This window comes from Branchiostoma belcheri, unplaced genomic scaffold, assembly GCF_001625305.1.
Source record: "Branchiostoma belcheri isolate BF01 breed outbred unplaced genomic scaffold, Haploidv18h27 scaffold126, whole genome shotgun sequence".
Classification (NCBI taxonomy): Eukaryota; Metazoa; Chordata; class Leptocardii; order Amphioxiformes; family Branchiostomatidae; genus Branchiostoma; species Branchiostoma belcheri.
Window position 1 is genome coordinate 726906 of NW_017802669.1, and position 5594 is coordinate 732499.

At 42.1% G+C, this 5594-nt stretch overlaps 1 protein-coding gene across 3 annotated transcripts in view; it reads left to right on the forward strand.

Moving 5' to 3' along the window:
* LOC109463471 (bestrophin-2-like) overlaps window positions 1–5594 on the forward strand; it is a 21053-nt gene that overhangs the window by 1068 nt on the left and 14391 nt on the right. Inside the window, exon 1 of one of the 3 annotated variants that reach the window (XM_019760302.1) lies at window positions 3865–3966. The exons of 1 other annotated variant lie outside the window; for it this stretch is intronic. The gene's annotated coding sequence lies outside the window, so the exon portion shown is untranslated. One more of the 3 variants, XM_019760301.1, reaches the window with a different exon arrangement.

Below are 5594 nucleotides of genomic sequence, written 5' to 3' on the forward strand. Positions count from 1 at the left end.
ACAGCGCCGCAAAATATAATAAGAGAAGATGTTATAAAGGAAAGAATCAAAACAGGGTGACTACTGCTGTTTTGTTAATTTGTCTTTATGACAAATAGAAGACTTGTTTCTTGTGTTCTTTGTGTCCTAACATTTGTACTTCTACAGTTAGTATATTCCAAATCTAGGCATCTCGCTTTTCGGCTCTTCGTGTTTTTATTGCGCGCTTGCCTTAAATTTAAGGTAATTAGATTTAAGGTCTCCAGTGGACGTCATCCATAGCAATTACTTGGTGTGGCCGGCCGTAGAAAATAACCTGACATATGTCCAACCTATCCTCCCCCTGCTGAAGTTATAGTACAATCCCTCAATGTAACGTCATTTGATCCCATCCCATTATGGGGTTCCCCATATATCCAGCTGTCGGCTGTCTCCAAGCAGATGTAGGTGGGGGATTTCTAAACACAAAAGGTCCTATTACGGGGACATAACGAGCTCCACGACTCTCATCTTTGAACTCAATCTTGGAGACCACCACAGTAACATGCCTATCAAATTTCATTAACTTCCATCTACACATACAAAAGTTATCCTGCTCACAAGAAAAATTAACATAATGCCCCCTGTAGTCACAACGAAACCCCCCACGAAGCTCAGTAACGAACTTAACCTTGGTCCCGACCATAGTAAGCACCACACCAAGAATTATAATCAACATTTTACAAATACTTGAGTTATCTTGCTAACAAGCCACAAACACAAAATGTGCACTAACGTGACGCACGGACCCCCCACGAAGCCGAAACTTGTACTTGACTTTGGCCTCAACAGCGGTAATCTGCCTGCCAAAAATCATGGACGTCGAATGATGCCATCCAGAGTTATATCGCAAAATCCGCAGTTCCCCACACTCCGGCGAGACAATTTCATAGTCCTTCTGACGAAGACAATGAGAGGATTAGTGAGAATGCTTCTTCCATAATTCAAGAATTCAAAATCTTTACTTAGTAGCAACCGGCAAATAAATTTGGTGTGGCCTATTATTATATAACAGTTGAGTAACTGTGGGGCTGTTATCTACATATGAGTACCTGTTTTGACTTGCTGTTTGCTAACGTTGTTAACCTGTGCTACCTACTGTTGACATAAGTAGGAGTCTCTCTATTGTGGAGGGGTTTAAAATACTTGTGTGTGTTTACTGTGTCTTACTTATCCTGACACTGTTGACCCTCTTAAGAGCGCGATTGTTAAATAGCTTTGCCTGTGTTACACAACCTCTCGCTGCTACTCGCTAGTGTCAGGGGCTGATCGGGCCTCACATCTGAGAACTTGTGGCAATGCTCTATGCTAAATTTTGAGCTACGTACTAAGTAGGTATTACTCTGAATTCAAGAAGCCTCCCCCGAACAGCGAATTAGGCTCTACGCAAAATGCGCGTGTTACAATCTTCATTGAATTAGAGCAGTCCGTATAGTGACAGTCTACGCTCTACGTAGAATTAAAACGGCTGATTACGCTCTACGGAAAAGGGCATGCGGGCCTCCTATATACCGGTACCACTATCTAGTCTAACTCGAGAGAGCCATGCATTCGCATTCCCAGAACTACCAATAGGAGCTTAGGGTTTTTCTTTATCCCCATTGACGAAAGTCAATGCCAATGGGAGCTCGGGATTCTCTGTCACCATGGAAACCAGTCATCACAGCCTCCATCACCATGGTAACACAGAGTTCTCAGTCTGACAACCATGGTCTTCAAACCAGAAGTTTATTTTTGGTATAATAACTTAAGAAGCTATATGGCTAGATTGTCAAGGTGGGTAGGTCTTGATGAGACCTCGAAATGATTAGTTTTCGGGCCCCCTGGCAGCCACTGGTAGCCTGTTACACATGCTCTCCCGCAACAACCTTAGGGCGGCGGCCGCCAGGAGCACGATTTAGTCTCTGACTCAGGCTAGCGTCCAGGTGCGTGTTTGCTTTTTTGTTACCATCCTACGAACGTCCTTGAATAGAGAAGTTAATTTTGACATTGACTTTGATATAAGACAAGGTTCACGGCTGTTGTTTTCCGTTTTGTCCATTCTGAAGGACTTTACATAAATTATCAAAGTATCCGTTATGAAGTGTTTGCCGTGCCTTGTCCCATCCATGGGGGTTTGTTTGACTTTGATAAATTTCTCACGTTCACGTTCGGAACAAAGAAGACATCACAAGGGCACTGTGGTCATAGGATATCAGTGTTCTCACCAGAATTTTCTCACAGCATAGAGGTCAGGTATAGAAGGGCAACTTTCGGGGTGCAAGTTGCGCATTGAGTCCCCCAAGTACCGAAAAATTTTGAAACTCACAACCCCCTGAGACACTATTTCTCCTTAATGTGGAACAGATTTTGTAACCATATAAAGGTTTCCCTTTGCTATAGCTTCAATCTAAAGTTATAGTTCATTTTTTGCAAGATTTATGAAGGTTCTCCTTCCAGAAATACCCCTATCATCAAAAGACAGCATAGAGTCCAAATCACAGCATACTAGTAGGGGTCCAAATCACAGCATAGGGGGTCCCTATGCTCAAAAGGCCTGGTGAGAACACTGGATGTAGAGGGGAAGGTCATCACCATTGGGTAAAAGCAAATTAAAGTTCTTGGTACAGGCCTTAGTGAGGGTGTGCATGCCTTTAGCTTTTCGTAAGACGTAATCAGGCCTTATGTGGCGGGGTCGTGTGGCGTAGCGGCAGAGTGTTCGACTCAGAGCCAAGAGGTCCTGGGTTCGAGTCCTGACATGCCCTTGGGAAAGGCATTTTACACGACTTTCCTCACTTCGCTCAGGTGAAAAATGAGTATTGTATACTAGTACTATCCCCTGTGTTGGTGGCAGCATTGATATAAGTTGCAAACAAAAACTTGAGTGTGCTGCATGTCACCACATCATGTGATTACATGTTAGAATATATAAAAATCAGGCTTTTTTAGTCTTTGTAATCCGTAGGCAGCCGCCCAAAATTCACGTAATTTGTAATCAGCACATTATAATTAGCTGTAACACGTTATTGTTCATAGTCAACTCCTAGAATTGAACGTAATTCCTAATGGGTGGGGAAAATTTTGCGTAATTCGTAATCACTAACCCCCAATGGCCCATGCCGGCCCTCCCTAATGGCTTTTACCTAGCTAAAGTTTCAAAACTGTCAAACTGTTTGCAGTTTAGTGTCCGCTTAGAAGTTTGATAAACAAAAAGTCTGTTTAGTGCAAAGATAGGATCACCCAGAAAAGGGGACACCTGTTTGTAGAGTTGTCACAGCAGAGGTACTGAGCCGTGACACCCCTGTCTGTGCGTGTGGACCGTTCCGCTCAGTTAGAAACAGTGTTTGATGTGGTTAGACATGGGTGATTTCATTTGTATACGAGGGGTGACAGCATAGACACAGTGGTCAGGCCAGCTGGCCTTGAGTGGTGACAGGGATTAAAAATAGATTTTCCCATTGAAAAGAAGTTATTTCCTCCAGCTTTTTCTACAAAGTTTTATTCTCCTTTTTTGCTGTTTAAAGACAGGTTGATGAAGGAACTATAGTATATATAGTCACCTTGGTTTTCATTGAAGACATTTGAGATTAGAAAGTTGTTCAGGCATATTCATGAAGAAAAGTTTCTCAAAACCTGCATTTAATTAATAAGGTGTTAAACTAAAGAACCTAACTTAAGAGTTGTTTCCCTGACCCAGAAAATGCCCAGGTAGACAGTTTTAAGGCTGATGCAACAATCTGGTCACGCAAAGGCCATCCTGACAGCAGCTGCATACTAATAAGGGCTGATGACATCACACATATGGGTGTGGTCCCTGGCATCGCCATGGCGATGTTACATCAGCGTTACAGTTAAGGGATGGGGAACTGGTTTCAGCCAGAAAAATCCAGTCTTGACCAGTCCCGGGGGAAGTGTTACAATAGAAGTCAGGGGAAAGGCCGATGACTCAGGGGTTTGCAGTGTTGCGAGGTAAATGTTGTTACAAGATTGCCACATAGTGAGGAACATCAGTGTAGCAAAGGGAAGTTGCAAGTTTGGCTGTTAGATTTCTGTAAAACTAAAAATACTGAATTGAACTGGGTTCTGAGTTTCCTTCTGCAATTCTGGACTGCCTTAAAGCCAACTTTCTGTGGTAAGGACCTGTGAACACAATTCTACTCTCACTTTTTGCAGTAAAAAAGTAATTTGATTTAATCTCACTAGAGCATTTTGACTGATAACGGATTGTCACTTTTTAATTTTCTACTCTCCTAATTTATCAATCTCGTACTTTAAGTTTTTCTTCGGGGAATTCAAACTTCTTAATGCAAGAAAAAAGTAGTTAAGATGAGCATTCTTGAAGAAGTGATTGTTACTTTTACTTTTTAAGTCTTTCAACTTTCCCTCTCTAACAGTGGGATAAGATTCTTCTTCTGGAAAAGTGTTGATTGTAACAAGTAAGTAACAAGAACTGACTGATTGTAACTTGTGCCTCGGTTTTTAACAGAAAAAAGGTTCTTTTCTTTTCAGGAAAAAAGGGCAATTTGAACGAAGATTTCTTGCTTTAGATTTCAACTCTTGTTCCATGATTAGTGTTGAACACAGTTTCTAAGACTTAGTGGAGAAGCAAAAATCCTTCCATTGACTTTCTTGTGAATTGCAACTTTTTCTCTGTAACTTCAAGTCTGTAAGGTTAAAACTAGCAGTCAGAAAACTACTAACGCCTAGTGATATTACTGTAACCTGGCTTTATTTAAACAAAGATTGACTACCTTTTAGTTTAACCAAAGGTTTTTCTCTCTCGACTGGTAATATAATCTTGAAGTTGAAAGACTTGATAGCAAACTTCTAAAATCAGGGAAAAGGGACATTTAGTCTAGATTCAAGAACCAACAATCAAATTGGTGTGGCCTACATGTACATGTAATCACCCTCATCAGTATGCGTCATTGCTGCTGAATTTGATCCGTATTGATTCCGTGCCTGAGTTCTAAGTTTAGGCGTCTGCGTGTCGAGTTGGCCGCTGTGCGCATGTTCTAACGGGCTAACGGCAGAGATATGTGGGTCACTAATGGCTTTTATGGGTCGTTCCTCCCGACCCAGGTTGTAAATTTGAAAAAGTTGGAGCAGTTAGCGTAGATTGTGAATTGTTTCATACAGTAGGGACCCTTTGTTAGACTAGCCTCCACAGCATGCCAAAAACTGGGGGTTTTGGGGGTCTTCAGGGTCTTTGGGTGCTATTTTATGTGCTATTTTCTGATTGCATATAGCCAACATAGCCGGCCTGGTTGAATTACCCCCATTTTTTAGAACTCAGGGCTAATCAGAAAACAGAAGACCACCAACCCCCCAGTTCTATAAGCCTGCTACGGAGGCTAATCAGAAAACAGCCGAAGACCACCAACCCCCCAGTTCTATAAGCCTGCTACGGAGACTAATCAGAAAACAGCTGAAGACCGCCAAACCCCCAGTTCTATAAGCCTGCTACGGAGACTAATCAGAAAACAGCCGAAGACCACCAAACCCCCAGTTCTATAAGCCTGCTACGGAGGCTAACAGACGCAAGTGGTTTGGGAAAAGACTATCCTGAATTTTAACTTAGCCCCTCTCAAATTAAA